Source organism: Pimephales promelas, chromosome 22, assembly GCF_988280905.1.
Source record: "Pimephales promelas chromosome 22, fPimPro1.hap1.1, whole genome shotgun sequence".
In the NCBI taxonomy this organism is placed as follows: domain Eukaryota; kingdom Metazoa; phylum Chordata; class Actinopteri; order Cypriniformes; family Leuciscidae; genus Pimephales; species Pimephales promelas.
In genome coordinates, this window is record NC_142790.1 from 20,539,556 (window position 1) to 20,564,412 (window position 24,857).

Here is a 24,857-nt window from a genome sequence, read left to right on the forward strand (position 1 = left end):
GATTGTTTTTTTTTTAATTTATCATAATTTTTTGTTTAATGTTATGAATTTTTACTAACTATTAATTGTTGGATTTTTTTCCATCATCCAATTAATCAAATAATTAATCGACAGATTGATCAATTATCAAAATAATTGTTGCAGCCCCAGATTGCAGTTTTAAATTAAATCCAAGTTATTTTTAAAGCAATCACATAATTCACATATTGCCTTGGCAAACAATTTTTATTTTCAAAATATAACCCAATTCACAGTTTTATGTGAAAGATTAGGCAGGATGTTTTTCAGATCATTTTGAAGAAAAAAACTAGGCCACAACATCTATTAGTCAAAAGTAATGTGGACGCATATTTCGTATTTGTTTTGGGGCCTTATTTAAGAAACTTTCATTTTTATTTTTTTCAATACCCACGCATAAACAATATTCTCTCAAAAATACAAACATGTATGTACATGTTGCTCACATATTATGGTAGCCCTGTTTGTGCTAAATAAAGTATAATTTCACCTGTGCCATTAATATGTTTATAAGCAACTGAAAAAAGTACAAATATCAGGGCATGTCAGAACATCTCAAGGACCTCAAATACACCTTGGTCCCCAGATGGTTAAGGTCACTGTGTATGAATAAGGCACACATGTAATATAATTAACTAGGCTAAAAAAAAATAAAAAAAATAAAAAAAAAAACTAAACTAGTTTGCTGGTCTTACCTGGTTTAAGTAAGATGATCTCCTAACTTTCATCCTTCCTGACATGTTCTCTAGTGTGTTTTATCTCCCAAACATTAAACACTAAAACAGTGGCTATAACTCTACAGAATCTTTAAATGTTTACATCAACCCTGGATGGAAATGTCAAATTTACAGTATGCTATAACTGTATGGGATGGGAAGCGTGAGAGAGAGCGTACCGAAAGATTATAGCGGCTGGATGGGCAACGGAAGCATATTACCCATGCAAAACCATATGATCTGTACACCATCTGTGATTTATTTATCTAGGAAGGGGCGGCTCGGTATCACATACAATGTTCACAGACACATGAATTGTGATGCATGAAATTTAAGGGCTGATGATTCTTCCGATTCTCTTTCCTGTTGCCTCCCCATGAGAATGAATGAACATCTGGACGTATGGCCACAGCTCCAACTACAAACACACACACTGGAATCTGACTTTCTGGTCTTCCAAAAAAAAAAAAAAAAAAAAGGTGTTCAAACACACCTCTTTGCCATCACCTCCATCCCAGCATGCACTGGGGCACCACAGGGTCCTGAGTACAGGGACAATTGGGCTAAATATTGTGAAAATGAGCAGGATGAGTGCAGTGGGGCAAAGAGAGGGGGGTCTGTCTTCTGGCAGTGATACAGCTAGTAAATCTAAGTTAAAAAGCAACAGTATTTTTCATCACTTTTGCAGATGGCAACTGGTTTTATCTTTCATGCATATGAAGGGGAATCAATGGCCAAAAGGGAAAGGCTGAAAAAAAAACGCACACCTTTGAAAATCTGTTGCGGACAGAATGCAGACCTTGAGTGATCTTCTTTCTTTTTTCTTCTTCTTTCTCTTCTTTTTAAGAAAGATTTTCCTCAATATAGTCAGGAGTAGACTCATTGTAAACACGCATCTATTCTAGTACTTGACTGTACACTCGTGTATTGTTATTATAGATTGAGAATAAAAAAACATAAATTAATTTGTGATAGGTCATTTATACTTCAAATACTCAAACAAAAATATATTAATTGAGTATTTGTGATCATGTAGGAGACATCCCTGAGCATGATTAAAGTGAGCCACTGATAAGAATAGTTCTTGTGACATTCTTAAACAAGCTGAATTGGAACAAATCACCATGAGCAAAGATTGCACCCTTCATATCCTCCCGGGGAAACCAACGCTAACTGGCACTAAAATGAATGTGGATGCTAACAAAAAAGCTTTCTCTGGGTCTCTCGTTTAATACTCTACATACAGAAAAGCAATTCGAGAATCACCTGTAATTAAATACATATGTACACATACATATTTGGAACCATAAGGCAAGGCCCTGACGCAATACATGTAATATTTAAATATATTTTTCCTTTCATTTGCATCACATACCACATCTCTACACAGCCTTGACTAAAAATGTTGTTAATCATGGTTCGGTTTCAAATGACAAAATGTGAGAAGCATGGGGAGGAGGTTTTCCTGATATGGTAATTTGAAGCAGATATATCATTTTGTTAATAAAATGCTGAGGCCTGTGATTAACTGGCGCTCACTAGAGATAGCATGCTGATTAATTTCACCCTCTTCAGCCAATGCCAAGGTCCTTACACTTTCCCTCGTTGTGCTAAGGGTGAAAATTAAATCAGTTCCTCAACTAAATTTCTAAATAACCTTGTGCCATTTTTTCCCCACACGACATATGTTCCCAAAGAACCGAAAGCCTTCTAAAGCTCTCAAAAAAAGAAAACAAAAGCGACATAAAATGCTTTTTCGTGGGCCATTATGGTTAGTACACTTGTTTTTAAGGTTGAGTACAGAGCGGGGAATTTATTTAAACATATTTTTTCCACTGTCTTGACAGAAATAAAACCTTCTTAACAAAGAATCAAAGCCTGTTTTCCACAGCCTGAAACCTATAATGATGAACACAAGTAATTGGGCCTTTCAATGTGCTATCTCCCTGGGTATATACCTTTGTCAATAAACACGCCAGTTACACTAACGCTGCGAATAATAAAGATATAAATAAAGCTCAAACAAACCGCCAAGCTCAAACAGAAAACATATCAACGATCTCTGTATTTTTGAGGATGAGTCTAGATAAGTATAGGCAACACAATGAGAGAAAGAACCAGGATGATTCCCTGGTGGAACATAAGCAGTCAACTGTGCAGAGTGAGATACACACACGTACGCTCACACAAACACCATTTACTCTTCAGCTGCCATGCTAAATTCCATATATTCAGGTTCTAATCAGCAAACATGTTATCGCCCCTGGATTCCAGGCTCAGAAAATTGAATTTTTGCATGCACTTTTATCTAGAAAAATGACAGCAATAATGAGAAATGGGGAATAATAAGCAGAATACAATAAGCAAACGGCAGATCATTAAGGTGGCATTTGCTTGTTGATGCAAGCGGGGAATAATCAAGATCGTGCCTTAATGACATTATAGTGTCATAAGAATCCCAGAATGAACAAATTGCAGGATTTAGTTAATGAAAAATGGTCGGACCGACGCGAGTCTGCTTTCACTGCAGGAACGCCGTGGTGCGTGTTCCCAAACCCAACCGGAAAAGTCAACGGGATATTAGAGGGCTGAAAGCTGCCCGCGTCCTTATGCAAAACCTTCATCGCCCTCATTGCCGGACGACGTTGTAAAGCCATCATCCTGTTTATAGAGGTTTAATTGAAGGCAGCATAAAACGATAAACTAAGAAACATGCATGGTTGACTTCTCCAATTCAAGTCATAAATCATTGTGATGTTCAGACAAGTCAGCCAGACACAAATTCAGATGATAGATGACCCATTTAACTTTGATTTTTGAGAGCAATGAGCTCTCCTGCAATAGCTCACACTGAGTAATGCCGCAGATGCGCGGGCAGGAGGCGATGAGAAATCCCTTTTCCTCCGTGCCGCGGATGCTTTGGAATAATCGCACAAATGACCATTATTAAAATGCTGTGGTCCTGCTCCGGCACACCGCTGGTGAGAGAGAGAAAGAGAGAGCGAGAGCGAGAGAGGATTTGCATTAGCAGGCTGTAATGTTCTGATGATTTGTGATATAAAACAGTCATCAGCAAACTAATTTATCAGCCCCTGTATCTATAATGATACATGCATATACGCAGCTATAAATATTAGTATAGCGGTACAGACAGGCAAAGGGACATAAATCAGAGTAGCGTGTGGTTATACGAGGAGCCGTGATGCTCGTGATAGCACTTTTACTATAAAAACAACCCTAAACGGTAGAAAACAGAGAGAGAGAGAGAGAGAGAGAGAGAAAAAAAAACGAATCAAACCCCATTCAGCCGGCACACAATTACAGAAATTAGATGCCGCCGGTAAGTCATTATTATTTCATATCTCCTCTGGATGTGCTTTTAAATCAGTGAGTGTCCTGTGCCTATTGAAGCAGGTCAATTATTCATTCTAGACATGCAAAAGCAGTTAGTAAAGTAGATAAAACTGTCAGTGTGCCACCGAACGCAGGATATTCCAGCTGGTGGCTCCCTCTGCCCATGTGCACTGATGTGTGTGTGTGAGAGTGATTCACTGAGCAGGTATTCTAATACAAGGCCAGAGGATGGAGAAAAGGGGGAAGAGAAGGATTGAGAGAGAGGGGGGAGAAGAGAAAAGCTGCTCTCCCTGGGGGACCTGTTTAGCCACACGCCGTAATGCCAGACTTTCAGTCTTGTTAGTAAGCAGTCTGCCAGGATATGAGGCAGGAGAGCTTCAAGAACAGTAAACATTAAATTGAATTCATTAACAAAGGCCATCATTTGCTGCTGGATGAAAGGTCCCAATGCCCAGCTAAACCCTCTATGTGTCACCTGTTTTATTCATCAGTCTTTTGTTTGTGTACACAGCTTTTGTTTGCTGGCCGGTGGAGAGCAGGTTGGTTAATTTGGCTTCTGTTGATGAAGGTTTTCCATGTGTTTGTGAAGGCCGTCACCTGGCACATGACTAATATTAGTCTGCAGACAACAGCTCTGGTCTAAAACACTGAGAGAGTGAGCATCCTAACTCAAATGGAACCTCACAAGTGACTGATCTGAAATGCCCTACATAGTCAGCGGCAAGCGAACAAAACATAGTAGCAGGCAAAGCTCGTGGAACACTTGACTTACAATTGATATGTTGTTTCTCACATGACACACTATCACACTATGCACTATGTATCACACTGTGTGAATTTTATAAAGGTATTTTGTTGTCAATCATGTCTTCAACATTTAAAAAATCAAAAATTATTTGAGTGCATCATGCAGGTATTCGAAGTGCACTTTTTGGGTAATTTGTTAGCATAAACTACTCATCTTATTCAATATGGCATATATAACTATAAACACATACATATTTTGTGCATGTATGTACAGTATATATATATATATGAAGAGTTCAGATGCAAAAGCCTCTAAATGCCATTTGAAATTTTCTTCTTTAATGATGATTTTTATCAAACTTGTATATTTAAGTTCAGTAATTTCACTTAAATAACAATTAATAGGTAATTATCATTGCCATTTAAGTGAAATTACTGAACTTAAATATACAAGTTTGATAAAAATCATCATTAAAGAAGAAAATTTCAAATGGCATTTAGAGGCTTTTGCATCTGAACTCTTCACATATATATATATATATATATATATATATATATATATATATATATACACATACATACACGTATATATATCAACCCGATCTCACGGGAATTCGTACACATTTTATGAGGTGGCTAATTCGTAACAATTTGTACGACCTCACTCGAACGAAATCGTACGTTTTTTGCTAAATAGTACATATTTTACGAATTGGTCAATTCGTATGAATTCGTACGAATGACCTACCACTGACCCCGCCCCTTAACCTACCCATCATGAGGGTTTAGACAAATCGTACGAATTCGTACGAGCGAGGTCGTATGAATTAGTTTGAATTAGACACTTTTTAATCACTTATACGAATTGGTCGTGAGATAGCGTTGTATATATATATATATATGTGTGTGTGTAGTCCCGATGGCTTGCGTTCCCCACGATTGTTCAATTTAAAAGCTAAAAAAAGCCTAAAAACCCTCGGTTAAAAATGCACATGGTGACAACAGCTGACCGGACATTCTGTATGGAAGGACATAAAGGCGAGTAAATTATGACATAACTTTCATTTTGGGGTGAATTAACCTTTTATTGCACCTATGATGCCCTAAAATGCTGTCTAGGTAAGCCTGCTTAGGTTTTTGAACAGAGATCTAGATTTTGAAACATTGCGAAAGAGGACAAGGACAGAATAAGCAGTTCCCCAAAAAGGAAGTCAATAGAAACAGAGGTAAGACTGCATGCACATCCAAAACCATATTGAGCCAAACAGAGATTAAGTGAACATACATCAAATCAAATTAATGACTGACAAAACAGAGCATCCAGAGAGAGGACACTGTAGAAAAATGTGAAACGTGAGCCTCGCCCGGGCCTCCTGCCCGTCCCTGACCCCTCAGAGCTCCTCTGCTCCTCCTCCACCACTCAGAGGAGAGTGAAAAACAGTGATATTTAGATGGATGAGTCCAGCACCGGGAGCAGAAAACTACCAAACAGCGACCTAAAGCGATCGCCTGTCTTCACATGCTTGATTTCATCCCTTAATTAGAGTCATTCATCAACGGTCTTGAGATACGAGGTTTCACCCCGACTCCCCCCTCACCACACCTTGCCAGCTGTCAAAATTACAGCGTTCAGTTCATGCGCCATTCCTCAAATAGTTATTTTCTACAAGCTTGGCTGCATCTCACAATTCACTATTTACTGTATTGTCTTGCCCCTTGCCGCGTAGCCCACACACACACACGTGCACACACACGCTCACCCGGGGGAGTAGGCGTAATGTCAGCCGCTGCTAATAGTCATTAAGCCTCGGCTCAATTCCAATTAAAGGTCATTAGCCATGTTATTACAGAGATGATTATTGTTTTTAGACTTCAGCCAAACAACGGGATGTTTGTCCTTGGTTGGCATGTGTGAAAACAGAGCAGAGGCTAATGAGCTAACGGCATATAGATTTGTTATGCATTATGAAGGGATGCCAGAGACCAAGGTGGATGTAAGGAAAGGAAAACATCATATTTCAAGGCTGACAGAGCAAACTTCGTATGCTGTGATCATTTGAGAAAACGGTTTAATTCGGCAAGGGCTACATCAATTATTTAATTCGTGAAGTACTGCTTTTATTCCTCGTACATTACGCCTCGTTTGCAAACACAAAATGTGGCAGAACATCAATAATTTTGCTGAGATGAGTTTGTTAGCATCATTAGCTTCACCTTGGCTTTAGCGTCTCCCTCATTACAGCGCTGCGGGTTCTGAGGGAACCTCTGTTCCAGAAGAGCAAAATCCGATTTGAGGAAGAAGAAAGCGGCATGCCTGGTTTCCTCAGCCAGAGCTAAAATTACCTGACCTAGAGCACTCCTGCAGGGCCTCCACTAAAACAACAAAACATTCAGATACACAGTCTCTTCTCTGCAACAATATTCCACCTGCAGAGTAGTGAATTGGGTTTAAAGAGAGACTGAAACTAGGCTACCGAAAGGACAATTGTGCCATCAAGAAATCAAAATCTTTCACTTTTGGATCAATAAAAGAACACAAGTGAACATTTGAGTCAAAACAACTGGCAATCATACTGTATGTTTTTATATTTTTAACATATCATTTCATGGTATGGGTCCAATTCTCATTATTAGCAAGTTGCTTATGCATATTACTGGGATATTGGCTATTAATTAGTACTTATAAAGCACATATTAATGCCTTATTATTCTGCATGACCATATTCTACATCCACCAATCCTACCCAACACTTAAACTTAACAACTACCTTACTAACTATTTTTAAGCAGTAATTAGGAGTTTATTAAGACAAAGGTCATAGTTAATAGTAATTGGACCCTAATTGTGACCAAACTCACAAATATAATAAATACAAATATAATTGTTCCACTTTAGCATCTAATGAAATTCAGTCTTGTTTGAACCATGTCTGATGCGATACACCAATTTTGCCATTCTCCTAAATGTTTTAAGCATCTAAGAAAAATAAAGGATCGCATTATTTAGGTCAGGTAATTACGTTAGATCATTTTTTGTTGTGCTTGTTTTGCATAAACTTGTACTGCAAGTATGTTATTAATATTCTGTCCTTATTTTCCTCATGTTCAAAAGCTTTATGACTATTTTTTCTTGAGTTGAGCAAATTTACAAGAGTGTCCAAGGTGCTTTCTTCAGTTTAATGAAAACACTCCCCATCCACTTTCATTGTATGGAAAAGAGCAGCTTGAACATTTTTCTATCGCCATTTATATTCCTTCATCCTTCAGAATGAGTAAATGATGCCAGAATTAACATTTTGGGGTGGACTGTCCCTTTAAACTTGACAGTCAGCCTCACCAGTGAGGATGGTTTCTTCATTCATTCATTCCTTCATACACATACTCAAACACATGCTCCCCCTACACATTTTATTCCCAAGTCTTTGTAGGCGTCAGCCATTTTTAAAGCACAAGGGAAATTGTAGATTAAACAAGAAAAAAAAGAAAAATATTTCTATCTGTCATAATTACAACTGGGTATTAATAAGACTGCAAATATTAATCTTAGAAGTAAACACTAAGCGGCTTAAAGAAAATTGCAAATAAATCAGATTATCCTATAGGAATATCCTTACAAAGGATCTGAAGGGTAATGAGAAAGCCAGCCATGCTTCTTTTTTTTTTTTTCATAAGTATTTGTAATAGGTAGACAGCACCGAAGCAATTCATAAGGTATTTGGCTCGGGCGCATACATATTTCAGCTTCAATTTCATTTTTTCATAAATCGCACAGCCACAAGGTAGATTCAATTAGGTTTTTCTGATTGGGTCACTGCCATTCTGTCAGGTCATTCAAAGGTTAAGGAATTCAGCGCTACAAACATGATTAGGCCACTGCGGCATCTGATCAGGCCTTCTGTTTATCATGCAGGCCCACTGGGTTTTTCAAGTCTGACAGTAATGACGGCGGAAAGCTTTGCTGCAGGTAACGGCTGGGGTATTTTACATCCTAAATTGCTTTATTACCACAGTTTTATGTTTAAACACTTCGGGGGAGAAAAAAAACAGGAGTCACCACAGGACTGACATCACTGCAGCTCGATGCTGAAAGCGGAGTACATATTAAATCATTTTTATGTACTGAAGGTATGGGCAACATAATGTCATTTCCCCTCACTACAGGACTCTGAGGGGGAGAGAGAGGGAGAAATAGGGAGAATGAAAGCAGAAAAGAAATAATTACACACATAATTCGATCTGTCTGGACTTCTGTGTCCATCTGCTCCCTGTCTATAGTCCCATCCATTTCTGTGTCATGTTATAAATTCACGTTTTACTGTGGAAAATGTTTTTATAATTATCAGAGATGTACAAGATGTGCAGCATATGTGAATTACAGTCAATTCCAATTATACAAATGTGTGTTTTCTAATTTCTAATAAAATCAAATGTTGAATAAGAATTCAAGAAGTAAATTGTATTATTAATACTTTTGTGTGTATTATTACACACGTGTATGCGTATGTATATTTAATATATATATATATATATATATATATGCATATATATAAATGTATATTTAAGCACATATAGATATATGGGTGTATAATAACATATTGTACATCTATTTTATGTATACTAGTAATAATACTAGTAAACAATATTAATAAGGGTGAATGGTATGTTATTGAAGTGTTTATGAATTTGTATATATCCATCAATCTGTCTTTACACGCTCATGCCTCTCATCGAGTCATCTTTCTTTTCATATCCTACGAGTGCACAGCTGTCTCTCTCTCTCTCTCTCTCTCTCTCAGTCTCTCTGATACCACTGCTGCTCCCCAGATGCGCTATGTCTGCTCCGTCTACCTCAAATACATACACACACAAAACACTCCAACAACAAGGGATAGCAGAGAGTGTGAATAATGTATGAAGCATTTTATATTGGGATTGATGGTTGTCAATCATGTCTGCCTAAATCAAGACAGCACAGATCATTTCCATTGCTGCTATTGGATATTTGAGTTGAAAGCACTTTTCCAGAACCACACATAACCAGTCAATCTAAGCATGAGCGCAGGGAAGAGATCCCTCGCCGTGCCTTAATTAACATTGGGAAGACCAAAGTCTCACCCAGACCTCGCGTATTCAACCTATGCATTCAATATCTGTATTTACATGCCAGTATTACTGAGCAAACAAGCTCATTTAAAAGTTCATATGCTAATGTGTGACATTTAAAGCAAACTTTACACGAGAAAAGGACATACAACAATAGGCTTTGATTCTTTTCCGTGATGTGAACTTATGCCGTTTCCATATTTATGACTAAAACTGTGACACCTTTAGAGGAAGAACTTGCAGAGGTATTTCTTCAGCATTTTTCTGCATATTTCTTCTTTTTTTTTTAAATCAAAATGATAATGTTAAAAATACATACTCAGCACAAGACATCTAAATAAAACTAACGAGATTGTAATGTTTTATCATTTGTCATTTTCTTCACTGTGGACGTTATGGGCTTTACAATCAACCGTCTACAGTAAAAGGAGTGACCATGTGTTAGTTCAATTTGTGTCTATTCAATATTCAATAACTACTGTGTGGTACTGTTGTGTTGTGGGTTAGCAGTTCAGGACATATTTCTTTTCGATATTATACAACACAACAAAACCAAACCGTTTCGGTGACCATGGACTTCCATTGTATGAGCAAAAAACTATATATATATATATATATTTAAAACAGTATGAGACTTTTTTTGTGTGTGTTTTTTACACACACAGCAGGGGTTTGTTCTGTTCTAGCAGATGTTATAGGTGTTCTATACGGTAAAGTCAATCTCACATCTCCTTTTCTCTTCGTTTCCTCATTGATCTAAACCACCAGAAATTTCAGCTCTTGCATTTAGGCAACCATTTCAAAAACTGATGACAAAATAGACCATTAAAATTCAAATCTCCAATATTCTCCGAAATACATTTAATCAAAACAATCCCTTCAGTCTGTGCACAAACAACACTCTTAAATCTCTGACTGCTTTTCATACATCACAGAGCAAGGCGGATGATCCGCAAGGGGGGGGAATAAAAACTCCTGTTGCGTCTTTGACTGCACTTCACTTTCCGACGTCTGTAAGTTTTGACGTGAAGGATAAACCACAATGTCAACCAATTGGGCCTCACTTAAAGACCTTCATGATCGATCGCCCGGGCGGCAGATGAACGGGGGCCCATTTCAGCAGTTTGCTGTACAAACCGCTCGTTCATTAAAAGATGCTCTTCCTTATTGATTTTAGCTTAAGTAATGAGGAAGCTTATCCAAAAATCTTTAGCATTTGGTCTTAAGTTAAGGAAATCAATGGCACCATTCCCATATGAACAGCATATTTGAAGTTTATGTGCAAAAGACAAGGCAAATCCAAATTGGATAAATCAATCAATAGGCTTTGTCAATTTAATGTAACACTGACCTATGGCTTTTTAGCACTTAAAGTGAGCTGTACATGAAGACTGATCACTTCTAATGTATTGCTATCATCAAGGCTTTAATTATTAAAAGCAAGCTGGCTTCCTAACTATTGACATCAAGCATTCAAGAAAACGTACAATTAAAACCACAAATGTGCGCTACTTTTCAGGTCAAAAGTTCTTAAAACAAGTCAGATGTTCAAGGTGAAAGCAGCCACAGAGAAATCTAATCCTTATATAAAGCTCATACTGGCATTAGCATTAAAGTGTGAATCTTGCTAAAGCTGGAGGAGGAGAAATGTGTAGGAATGTGTAGGTATAAGCTCAAAGTGTGAGGAGCTGTGTATTAAACTCCAGTCACCTTTCGAGTTCTTCTCTGCTCAGAGAGTTCTTTTAAAGTTCAATCAATGGATCTCAGCTAATCTCCACCACTGAAAAGCGTACAGTTTTAAGCAAAGGTCCAGCAGGCGGTGGAGCAGAAAGTTGGCAATAAGTTTGCATCGTCTTTCAAATAGGTAGACGACCTCATTAAAAAAAGTTGGATGTGTAGCGAAATATCATCAGGGGGCCGTGGATGTTGGATATTGCTGTACTGTCCGCAGACATTTCGTGTAAATAAAAAAAAAAAACATATTTGTTGTGTTAATATTGCTGTATGTATTACAAAATATCCCACCTGACATATAACACAGCTCTCAAATCCACAGATATTGCAGACAGGAGATTTCCTTTCACGTGTTTCACATATAGGCCTATATATAAAAAATCGTGGTGCGGGGAAGAGAAGAGAGAGAGAGAGAGGCTGAAACAGACTGATGGAGAGCGAGGGCAGAAATGACATCCAAATATAGCAGCAGCTGGAGCAGAGATGCCTGCTGGGGATTCCGTCTCTGATGCCACCGAGCCAAAGGTGAGGTGCATGTTAGTAAAGCTAAGCTGCAGACAACATTTCCCAGAGGTAATTGTTCCGCTCATTAATATTCATTTGAACCTGATTTCCTTTACATCAGTGACATGTTCAGGCTTTGATGTGCCAGATCGTGTGCCTCAGCGGCATTTTCTTACATATGCAAAACCCGCTGTCACACGCCTTAAAAAATAGCACCGAATTTGCTCCATTTGTCTGGACCTCCGTGCTTCTCTGCACCCCATTTTGTTGTCTGGTCAGGCAGTGTTTTCCATTTAGCAGGGACAATTTAATCACGCGTTAAAAATTACAGGCTCCTCTGTTGGCCAAGCATGACATTTCAATTGTGCAGCCAATAAAAGTACTACATGAAGAGGGCTGAGATGATGGACTAACCGCAAAAGCTTGGAGATCCAGGTTACCATAGTGAACTACCTTTTCCATGTGTGCAAGGTCAAGAGTGAGAAGCCTGATGCAGAAGCTCCTTTTTACATACAATAACCAACAACTCCAATTGTGTTTGTTTATTTATATTATTAATAAAATTAATGTCTATTGTATGTGTTAATTGTGTTTATACAACCCGATCTCACGGGAATTCGTACGAATTTTACGAGGTGGTTAATTCGTAACAATTCATGCAACGTCACTCGTACGAATTAGTACGATTTTGCTAAATCTTACATATCATACGAATCGGCCAATTCTTATGAATTCGTACGAATGACCTACCCCTTACCTCGCCCCTAAACCATCAGGTGGTTTTAGACAAATCGTACGAATTCGTACGAGTGAGGTCGTACGAATTAGCCACTTTTTAATCACTCGTACGAATTCGGTAGGTTTGCACTCTAAAAAATGCTGGGTTGTTTTAACTCAATTTTGGGTCAAATATGGACAAACCCAGCCGTTGGGTTAAATTTATAAATTGCATTTTTTAATCAAACAATTGGGTTTGTCCATATTTGTTCCAAAATTGAGTTAAAACAACCCAGCATTTTTTTAGAGTGTGTATATATACACACACACACATGCATAAACAAATTATTATATATTAAATAATTAACATGAATTACTTTTGTTTTAATGCTAAAAGGAGTTCACATGGTTGTCACAAATTCACTTATTTGACAAGTGACCTAGAAAGTATTTTAAAACATTTTTTTATTCACTTTGTCACAGTCTATTTTAAATGTACTCTTTTAAATATGAAAAACCATAACCATCTCATCCTGACCATCAAAAAATCATTCATCTTGAGAACAGAAACCCCAGAAATTCAAAATCCTAAACTACTTAGGTACTCAAAAATTAGTAATTCAATTTCAGTTTAAAAAGTGTGTTTTGATATGCCCTAAGAAGAAGTTCAAAAAAATTAAAAAGCTTTCCTGGTTTTGATTTCTCTGAGTTTGGAGATGTGGTTATAAAATATTCAGGACAGATATGCACTAACAGATAGCAGCTGTCATGTGTAAGCTAGCGAATGTTATGACAAGAGCTTTAAAACATTTATGTGCCGAGTATAGTGTATAAAAGACTCATTAGGTCCAAGGGACCAGGCCATCTCTTTCTGCTAAGTATTGTAACCAAGCTAACAGAGAAAACTAAGATGCACAAAGCCGAAACATTCACCCCTGGCCATTTCAAATGTGAGATTTAACTTTATCTGTGACGGCTAACTGCGACAAAATTTTCAACAATACGTTGTTCATGTGTCTAATTATGTTTTTTTTCCTCACCACATAAGCTGCAGCAGAGTAAATAATAACCATGTCCTTGGTTGCCAAACGATTACTAACCTAGTGCTATAGAGACAATAAATCATATTGTCCCTATTAGAACAGTATCATTTTGAATCCATTAATTCTTAAAACTGGCCAAAAGCCGACATTGAGAGCCACAATCGACTTTGGGATCAAAGCGTTGCTTATTAACACGCATGTAAGAGACAATCTCTCACTTTGGATCTCAGGACAGAAAGCGGCTGTCAACTATTCTGAAAGCATTCAAATGTAACCTGCATGTTTTCAGAGGCAGCTTGAAATAAATCAAAGTCCGACCCGTATAATCCGATCAAAGGAAGACATTAGACTCGTTAGGAGAGTAAATCATTTAGACTAATGTACATCTCCTGAATGCTACTTCATCTTCTACAGAGATATGACGACATTTAAAGTGAATCTATTACCTCCCCCTTTACCTTCGCTTCCCCCAAAACTGTTGCCCACCCCAACCGGACACCAGCACTTGCAATTCTGATGGGATGGATTGTAATTAGAGGCCGGATCATTTTACACAATCAGACAAGGGCACAGGACTGGTGAATCAGCAAATCTGATAAATTATCTTTTCATGGCAATGTACTCCCATTAGGGATGTGTGTTGGTGTGCTTTTTAGAGTCTGACGCAAAGACCCCCAGCTCAATTCAAAGCACACTTTCCCATTAGCGTGTGTAATGGACACTTCTTATGCAAAGTGGCCGTGAGTGAAGACGCGGTGGCAGAAATGGGATTAAATCTTGCTAACTCCTCAAGATTTAACCGAGGAAGCGCAGCAGGACAAGAGGCGTAACTCTCGCTCCATCTCTCTCTCTCTCTCTCTTATTTCTCATCCAAGGGAACAACAGTGTTTTGAAAGCCGTCACCTAATCAGTCTGTGTCTTAAAGGCCCTCTGGGAACATGCTTACCTCAACTAATATGCTCTAATGACTTTGAACTAACTTTCATTTCTGCTGCTTTGCATTTTACTGTCCTGAGGATTTTCGAGGGAGGATTATCATGATGGAGAGAAAGACAGTGCAGCAGCCAAAGGTTTTCAGATTAGAGAATAGTCATATCAGACAAGATACGTGGATATTTCATCGAAAATTGGAAAAACATGCTAGACAAACACCAATTTCCATAAAAGACAAAACACAAAAACATAGAAGAATTTGCTGTGAAGTTGTGCAATTGTGCAGTTTGCTGTGCCATTTCTGATCGCTTATTCACCTGTGTACTGTAGCCTGTGGTCAAAACACAAGACACAATGGGCTACATGGGACAACAAAGACTCTTTTGATTTTTTTTTAAGCACCAACAAAAACCCACAGCACTACATTAAATGTGTTTACTATGCAGTAAAATTGTACTTTTCCACAAGAAAATCATGTGCAATAACAGTCATTTCATCTAAAATTCATTTGAGATTTTTTTTAAATTAATTAAGCAAATTAATATCCCTGAATTAACATTTTTAGTTTTAATTATTATTTTATTCTGAGGGGGAAAAATAAATATATTTTCAGATTTTCAGAAAAAAAGTAGCTAAAAAATACCAAATGTGGCCAAATAGAAAGAAAGAAAGAAAGAAAGAAAGAAAGAAAGAAAGAAAGAAAGAAAGAAAGAAAGAAAGAAAGAAAGAAAGAAAGAAAGAAAGAAAGAAAGAAAGAAAGAAAGAAAGAAAGAAAGAAAGAAAGAAAGAAAGAAAGAAAGAAAAAAGAAACACATACTGATCCAATCCAATCACAATATATTAATTTGTAAATTATGTCAGTAACACAACCTCAAGATTCAAAAGTAAAATAAAACTAGTTATAAAATGTTAGAGAGGTTATGAAAAAAAAAACAAATCTGATTAGATACACCAAACATTTGCTTGTGTGCTTATTTAGTATATACATATAAAATATAAGTAAATAACTTAAATATTAATTAAAATAAATAAGCATATTATCTTGCTGTTAAAAATATTATCATATGACATTCGCTTATGGCCCCAATATCTACACTACATATATCACTACTGTGATAAATGTATATTTACATGGTTTACATGACAACAAACTTTTAACAAAATATTGTTTTAATAAATAAATAAATCATTTGTTATCAAATTTGTTTGATCAATGAATGAATAACATTAAGAAAGTATGTCTTAATTTTTCAAGTCATGTTTAAAATAAAATAAAATAAAAAGGCAGAGTTTCTCCGGTCGCTTGGTCCCCTACGTAGACAAAAAATCAACACAAATCCAAAAGAAAAACACTGCGCACAAATAAAAACCAAAACCAATTTCCAAATGTGTTTAATTGGAAAACCTCAAAGCTGTAAACATGTCATATGTTTTTGTCTACCATACTCTGTGTCACTGCAAATGAAACATTTGGCACGAGTCACGACGAGTTCCTGTTAAGCATAAATCTAAGTCTAGGTTCCCCTCAATACCACTGTCTCTGTAAGTAGATGCCTGCGGTTCTCACACTGCATTTCATGTGTCATGCCAGGAACGTATATAGAGGACTGTGTGATGCGTTTACCGCAACGGAAATTCATCCCCCCATCTAATACGAACACCGAACGGGCTTTCTCCACCACTGTAAGCAACAAAGGCATCTTGTCTTAATCCCACATTCATAATAAATGTCAAACGCTGCGGTCAGGCTCAAAAAAACAGCTCTGCATTTTGCTGAGGAGCTTTCTGACCACCGCTCCAACTGGGAACACTGTCTCTTTCATATACTCAGATGCAATAACAATCACTCAGCAAAACTAAAGGAAATAGATCGCACAATTAGAGTCCATTTACCCTTAATCTTTACATAAACACAGGCCACTTCAGCCATATTAAATAACCTCATGCGCGCATCACAGGCCGTTCATCCTCACCATATACACCTTACTCAACAGTTCTGTGACGCTGTCAAAACAGCAACAGCTGAAAGAAAAACACGAAATGATGTAAACATTCACAACCAAAATCCGGAGAAGGCGAAACAACAATCGAGACAAGAGGCTGGTCTTGAGCAAAAATAGAAATCTAAGCTGGCTTAATAGAATAAATATGGTCATGGTGCCACTGTAATCTGGAAGAAGAGGGGGCTTTGTCACATCATCTTGCCCTTATAAAGACGCATGGTGCTTCAGCCTCCATCTGTGCTTGTTGAGAATTACAACTCCCATTTAGATGCAAATACAATTAGCTCTCCCTGCCGTGCACATTAGAGACCTTAGCAAACACAAGTGAGCTTTTTCTCTGGCTCTTAAGAGGGCATCTGTGTCGCCTGTGCAGCGCAGGTGGAGGAGGGTTGGCACTACAGTTGGCACGGTGTCAAGATGCGGTGGGTAAACACCTCGGTATCTTATCACAATATGCCACATTATGAGGTAATTAGCAGAGGCGGCACCTCTCCGCTTTAGCATCAGCGCCAGGCAAACAGATGCAGAAATGCGTTTCAGCAGATAAATATTTGTTCTGACAGCTTGACACTCGGATGGGAAAAATATGTATCCGGAATTTGACGTGGCACTTTCGCTTTGATAATTCGCAGCGGTGAAGTGTGGATTAGCACATAATACAGTCATTAGCGGAATCCCCAGTTCATTAACATGCAGACGTTAATGCGGCGACAAATGCGAAACATCTTGTTGGCAAGTTTCCAACGAACACTCGTGGGCCCTTTGATCAGCACGTGCAGAATCAAGGAGAATATGAACGCCCGCGCCCTAGTCCACGAGGTTAATGATACTATTGCGCCTATCTGCATATTTAATTACGCTCCTTGTTAACGATAAGTGCTGTTCATTCAATTTGCTTCATTCTGTAGCTGGCACGTTTTCAATGGGAAACCGCCAGCCAGGCTGTCGGGGAGCAGAGACAATTAAAAATGCATTCATCGAATCTGTAAAACAGATGCTAACAATCAGGTGCTTTCTCTCAACAAGATCTCTTCAATCTTTCATTACCATTATGCCAGTTAGACATAATTATCCCGTTGCCAGCTCGCTTCTTATTCCAGAAGGTTGCAAGTGTGTTCATCTGAAGTATCAACAGCAGTGGGGCTCTTAAAACACAGACACATTGAGCGAAATTAAGCATTTTCTCATTAGCCGGAGGCTATTGGGCTTATAAATTATTCATTCCTTCCTCACAAAAGAACATTAATCAATTATGAAGATATAAAGAAATTAAACATGGGGAGAAAGACGACTTTCATATTAATATGCAGACAGATAGTACTGCTACTGCTTGAAAATCAATACTTCTGTGAGTAATCTGCACGCTTCGGCGGGAATATGAATGCGTAATCAGATGCGATCTCGGTTCTGGATGCAGAAAAAGAGCGTATTCCTTTATTGTAGAGCATCTGCAGAAGAATTAGCCCTGCATGTAAATAAATAAACAAGAAAAACAAATAAAATCACCTTTGCAGAAAAACGCTGCAAGTGGAAATTCTGGCAGACGCACCACCAGGGACCGTAGCAGAGCGAGCCATGCAATTGGTTTGAACCCTGAGCCGCACAAATTTGTTTTTAATGCATTTTTAAAGTTTAACTGGCATTCAAGGACACTCGGGGAATAAAACTCATCCATTCAAAGTGTTGACCTGATTGGTATTAACAGCTGAAACAAATCTGCTTGGCTCCATCAGCACTCCCTAAGCTAAGAGACACAACCCTGTCTCCTATGAAAGGGCAGGCATGGTGCGAATCACATACTCTGTTGAACAAATCATTTGCAGTGTAGAGACCAAATAACTGCACTATACGCATGAGTACTGATTTAAAATCATTCCAACATTTAATGACTCTGTCTGTATGCAAATTATTCTGAATCAAAGCATTGTTTTAGACCAGCAAAATGCTTCAGCTTATAGAAACTCTTGGCCAACTCAAGACAAATGGATTTTCAAAAACAAAATAACATAAAATGTAATTTAAAATTAATATAATATAATATAATAATATTCCTAAAAAAACATGTCTTTGTTAAGCTTTGCTAGTTAAAAAAGGGTTTGTTAAATATATAATAATATTATGTTATGTTTTATTTTATTTATATTATATTCGCAAGGACAGACAACAAGATGGGTTATATAATATTGAATCACTCACAGACAGACAATATTATATTATATTATATTATATTGCCTTATATTATATTATATTATATATTATATACTATTATATTATAGACGGACGGACGGACGGACGGACGGACGGACGGACAGACAGACAGATGATAACCATAATTCCCTCCATGCCCATTCCTGATGCCCTCATTACTGTCCAGAGGCCATATCAGAATGTTTATCTCAGTGCTTTTGGAAACATAGTGATAAATCTCACCTCAATTAAAGATTATGTGTCAGAGGTGCTGGGATGAAATTGAATTAAAGAGGAAAAGGCTCCTTAATTTCCAGTTGATATATCCCTGCAGGTGACTGCTGTATCATAAAACCTTTTCTTCTTGCTTAGCAGACAACTGCTGAGCTGCACTGAGATTCATCTGTAAAAGCTACAACACCTTCACACACCGAAACTCACAATATCACTGTCCTGATAGGCTAATTCACTTCTCATCATACCGGTTTATTGAGTACAACACCATTTCAATTTCTGGCTCTGTGTCGGAAAGAAAGGGTTTTTTTCTGAGGATAAAAATTGAGTGCATTGTAAGGAGCCCTATTCACTGCTTATCATAGCCAATCTGTGACCCTGCTGTGAGTTTCTCATTAAAAAACTCATTTTTTGGATATACGGCTAATTAATGTCACTCTGTGTAATACAGCTAAAGGTTATAAGGATGATGGCTGTATTTGCTTTTATGCACTCACCTATTCCCAAAGTGTATGTACCTTCTATTTCAGGCCCTCTTGCAATGGTCAAATGCTTGACTTCATGTTCTTTACTCGTACCACCTCCTGCTACCTGTCAAGTCACACACACACACACACACACACACACACACACACACACACACACGTCACACCAAGCAGAAATGTTCAAATCAGTAGACATCCGTCAGTGCATCTTTACGCTCAGAACACTGTGAGATCATAGTGTCCGCCATTTGCTTGATTACAATGGACCTTGAATGAGGAATCAGACTCTTCTGGTGGATGCGAGTCGACTTATAATGATGGAGAGGAGAAAGGTAAAAGCAGGCAGGGTTTAAGCCGCCGTGTTCCTCTGGGAGGAACACAAATTAACCCTCGCATCATCCTGCCTGCCTGCAGCATCCTCATACCCAGTAACTAATGGTGACATCTCTACCGATGATCTGCATCTTATTCTGCATTTTCAGAATCTACAGAACATATGAATTAAATGATGGAGGCACCATCTAAATATCAAAATGTATGAATATTTTAGAGGGAGAGGGAACAATTCCACCAGAATGATGTCATTTCCTCCTGTTACAAAAGATTAAAAGGATGAAAGTGATGTTGAAAATATTTTGATATTGAGCAATATTTTACAAACACTAAATAGTTCCTACGTAAGAAAACATATTTGTTTACAGAGTTTCAATGGAGAATAGGATGAAATGAATAGGATACATATTTATAAATATTTATAGTATAATATTTAGAGATATTTATATTATTTTTTATTAAAAAATATAAAATCATTTTTTTTTCATATAAGAACTAGGTAAAAATAAGAATATCCTAAGCAGTGAAATTATTTAAACGTAAACGATCACTTTTGAAAATATGTCACCAACATAATTGAGTTGAATATTTTATGCATAAGCATTTATGGGAGAAATTCAGACTTTTAAAAACATTTACTTTTCTTTGAATGGTCAAAAGTATCATTTTAATCAACCTTTTTTTTATCTAAGATTCTCAAGTGCAAATGTTTGATATTAGAGGATGTGCCATGTGTGGCAAAAACACACACACACGCACACTGTTTTGTAGTCTTACCGCAACCATCAATTTGTAAAGACATAACCCACAGATGATAAAACAGCAGTGGTTTTAATTTGGTGACACCTCAAATGGAGGGGTAGGAGGCAGTAAACGCAAGTCTCAGCTTAGATGCCATTTCGAGCCTTCAGGGTTCACACTATTTGCCTCTCGTCGCAGAACGAAAGCGCCGCCTAATACACAACACATGTAAGGCTTCGAGTGCAATCAGCATGCAATATTGTTAAAATTCAACGGCTTCAAAAAGTTGTTTCTATTCAATCAAAGACGACGGGGGAAAGGGATTTTGTCATCTCCGTACCTCATTCTTCTTTTGTTGCATTCTGGAACAAAGGAGTCTTAATTTCCTCTTTCAGACTGTGAATAATCCTGCTCTTGGCCTTGAGCTGTTTCCTCAGATCTTCCACCTGAGCCTTCATAGGTCCTCTGGCTTTGGACTGTGAACGAGAGGCCACAGAGAATATTAAGTGCAACATGCAGCCTTTCAATTCTTAAATTCACTTTGAGACCTAAACAGACAATGTTTCAACCATAGATTTCACTCTTGAACAGATGTGAGGTACATATACATCTAACATTCAATTTTTTTCCTTTCGAAATGACCAAATTTAGCAACCATGCTTAAAATATACTTAGCTGCAATGCATTTAAGCAGTAAAAACAACATGCACTCTTTCAAAAGATGCCCGCAATTTGCGTGAGACATTTATAAGGAGCCATTAGTTGTTCTTGTGAAAAGCTGACTAAAATTGTTCCAGACACTATTCTGCTCCTAATGGCACCTCTGTGGCTTTGTTGGAGTTTCAAAGGTAATGGGGCTCTAATGAGAAAGTCTTAATGAATCTCCCAATCTGCATTGTATGGTTTGTATAGTTTTTTCCCCTTTCTTTCTCTTTCTTTTCTCCTCAGAACCCCCTGGTGAGCTCCATAATTACTATGTAGTGAGTCGGGCATTCTTTATGCTGTTAATTCTGTGTGGCCCGTGTGTCTCACTCCCCTCCTTCCTGCATCATTATTGTCACACTGTCACTTACCGGGGGGCGGGCGTTCAACCACACACCTGGAGTGCAGCGGAATTGGGGTTGAACCCCACACGGAGCACAAACGCCCCAAGAAAACAACATATATGACTTGTGTCTCTATAGTCATTATGTTTAGTACACAATGAGGCAAACTTATGTGAGACAGCTGTTTAGTGAATCCTGCATCTTATTCACTAACCACCTGCAATCCAGTTTAACCAGTCGCTATCTGCACTGATATAGTGCTACACCTTGCGTGTTTCAATTGCATCATTGTTTGAAGCATGAAAATGTCCTCTTTCCATTTGAATTAGGCTTATTACACAGTTGATTTCTCCTTATTCTTAAAAACTATTCACTATTTGGCATTCACTAGTTAACATAAACTCTACATATATAGCAATACTTGGCAATCACAAACAAATATCCATTATTATCGTTGACGAAAACATAAATCTATAGGTCAAGTTCATTTGTAAATACTGTATATATTGTTAAATAATGTTACGCTGAAAAAACAGTTAAGTGAAAAATCTTCGTGCTTAATTGAACAAAAAAAATGTGTTATGTGAACTTTTCACATAACTTAATTTTTTCAATTACGCGTGAAGATTATTTACTCAATAATTTTAAGGTAAGGGGTATCCTCACTTTTTTTAAGTTAAGTCAACTGATCACCTTTTACAATTGAAAATACATTGATGTTAATTTGTACAACTTAAAATAGTATTACAAATTAAATGCTGTGATTTCTAACTAATGATGACGAACTTAATCCCATTGTATCCTGTAACTCATTCTATCGATTTTAACCCATAGTGCATTTAGGTTGATTCAATGATGTTTAATACTATTTTGCCTTGAATAAAATCAGTTAATTAATGTTACCTTTTTTCTGCACTGATAATGTGAAAATGACGGGTAATTACTGAATGAACTTAAAGGAACCATGCTGTACTGTCCAAAACACTATCAAAAACAATAAATCAGGTCATGAAGCAGCATCCACATGCACAAATACATGCAGAGCTCAACAGGAAGCAGTTAGACCCTGACCGGTGTGACACTCATCAACAGCGATAAGGAAAAGGATAGGCAGAGGCTGAGTTTTGGCAGATTTTGGACAAGCGATCCATAGGGGCCAGACAGCAGAGAGGGTTCTTGATGTGACAGAGCATGATATGGAGGGTTGGAGGAGTCGGTGCACTTCCTTCACACTGAGTTCGGCTCCCTGAACCTCTCTAGCTCAGCACGACACTCTAAACTTCCCTGACAGAGCGGGCAGGCAGTGCCGGTTTCCTGATGAGCTCTGCAAAGCTGCTAGCGACAGCTGTCAAGCGCCATGCGATCAACCACCTCTCGACTGATATCCCAGCCACATCCTATAAATATTGCTTCTTAATGTTTCCACAGCAAAAACCCCATGCTTATATTTGGATATGTAAATGGCGGCTTTATAGAAAAATAACACAGATGCACAGGCAATCTTCTTTTCCCCTGAATGTTGTCCCGTGCCATCAAAAGCATAAGGAGATAAACTGATGTGCGGTATGACGGCGGAATCAGGTGCGAAACAGAGGGGGGAATGTGAGACATGGAAAATCATGGAAAAAAACAGTGAGGAATCACAAAGAATGTGGTGCAGGTCTCAAAACAGTCTCAAAACCTGATCTTCCTTTTCTGAATGAGTTACTAAAGTAGGGAGAACATGGACATAAAGGGAGTTAACCCCATAAGGAAAATTCTGTCATGCAGTTCCAAAGCTGTATGACTTTCTTTCTTCCTGAAAAAAAAAAAAATCTTCTTTTTTTTTGTTCATACAATGAAAGACAATGACATTCTTGAAGAAAATTAAGAAAACAGAAAAGGTACTGGTAATTTCCTGCCAAGACATTATCTGTTAAATTCACAGGCATTTGCTTTAAAGGTCCCGTTCTTCGTAATCCCATGTTTTAAACTTTAGTTAGTGTGTAATGTTGTTGTTAGAGTATTAAATAATATCTGTAAAATTATAAAGCTCAAAGTTCAATGCCAAGCGAGATATTTTATTTAACAGACATCCCTCTACTTCCTTCTTTAATGACGACGTCCGCCCACAGGAACTCAACTCCCTCAACTTGTGCACTTCTTATAACTTACATCAGTGAAAACTGATGCTTCATCTTTTATCTTCATCTTCGTCATTGTTGTACAATAAACTTTATTAAACTCATCAGTATATGTTTGATCATCATTCGGACGTGGTAGCCAAACAGCAGACTTGTAGGCTATTAATAAATAAAGGATACATACAAGCAGATGACAAATACGTTATAATAAACGTAATTAAACTATTAAACTATACCTGTTCCATCTCTATACAGCACTCTGACTCTGTAGGCATTATTGTCCGACTCGAAATGAACACCATTACTGAGAGTTTCTGATATTATCATCATTTCATGAGACGAACTTCCTCCTGAGAGACTGAGCGCGAGCTCATGAAGCTCCGCCCCCTGTGCCGGCAGCAGCAGCTTATTTGCATTTAAAGGGCCCACACTAAAAATGCGCTTTTCTGAGCCCCAGAAAATGACAATTTAAATATGCTGTAAAAAAATGATCTGTTGGGTATTTTGAGCTGAAACTTCACATACACATTCTGGGGACATCAGGGACTTATTTTACATCTTGTGAAAAGGGGCATAATACGGGACCTTTTACCCTGAAACAAAAGACAAAGCAATACAATGTAATACGGATGTCATACGGATAAAACACTTGTGAATAATCATTGCAGAAATTCCTTCATATTAACACAGTACATTCTGACCTTTTTGTACTGAATTTTCTTAAAGTGTATGGACAAAACCATCTGGGACAGTCTCCAGAATAAGACTCACATTTTAAATTGAATCTCCACTGCATAAATGATTCACATTGGACTGATGGAAAGAGCATGCCCCAT

At 37.7% G+C, this 24,857-nt stretch overlaps 1 long non-coding RNA gene across 1 annotated transcript in view; it reads right to left on the reverse strand.

Annotated features, from left to right (window-relative positions):
* The window catches only part of LOC120476105 (uncharacterized), a 38,082-nt gene extending 13,688 nt beyond the window's left edge, over positions 1-24,394 (reverse strand). The window contains exons 1-3 of the long non-coding RNA XR_016149090.1: positions 24,258-24,394; positions 21,193-21,328; positions 19,791-19,884 (exon numbers count right to left, since the gene is read on the reverse strand). This is a non-coding gene — a long non-coding RNA (uncharacterized LOC120476105). The remainder of the gene's footprint in view (positions 1-19,790; positions 19,885-21,192; positions 21,329-24,257) is intronic.
* Between the last annotated feature and the right edge of the window lie 463 nt (positions 24,395-24,857).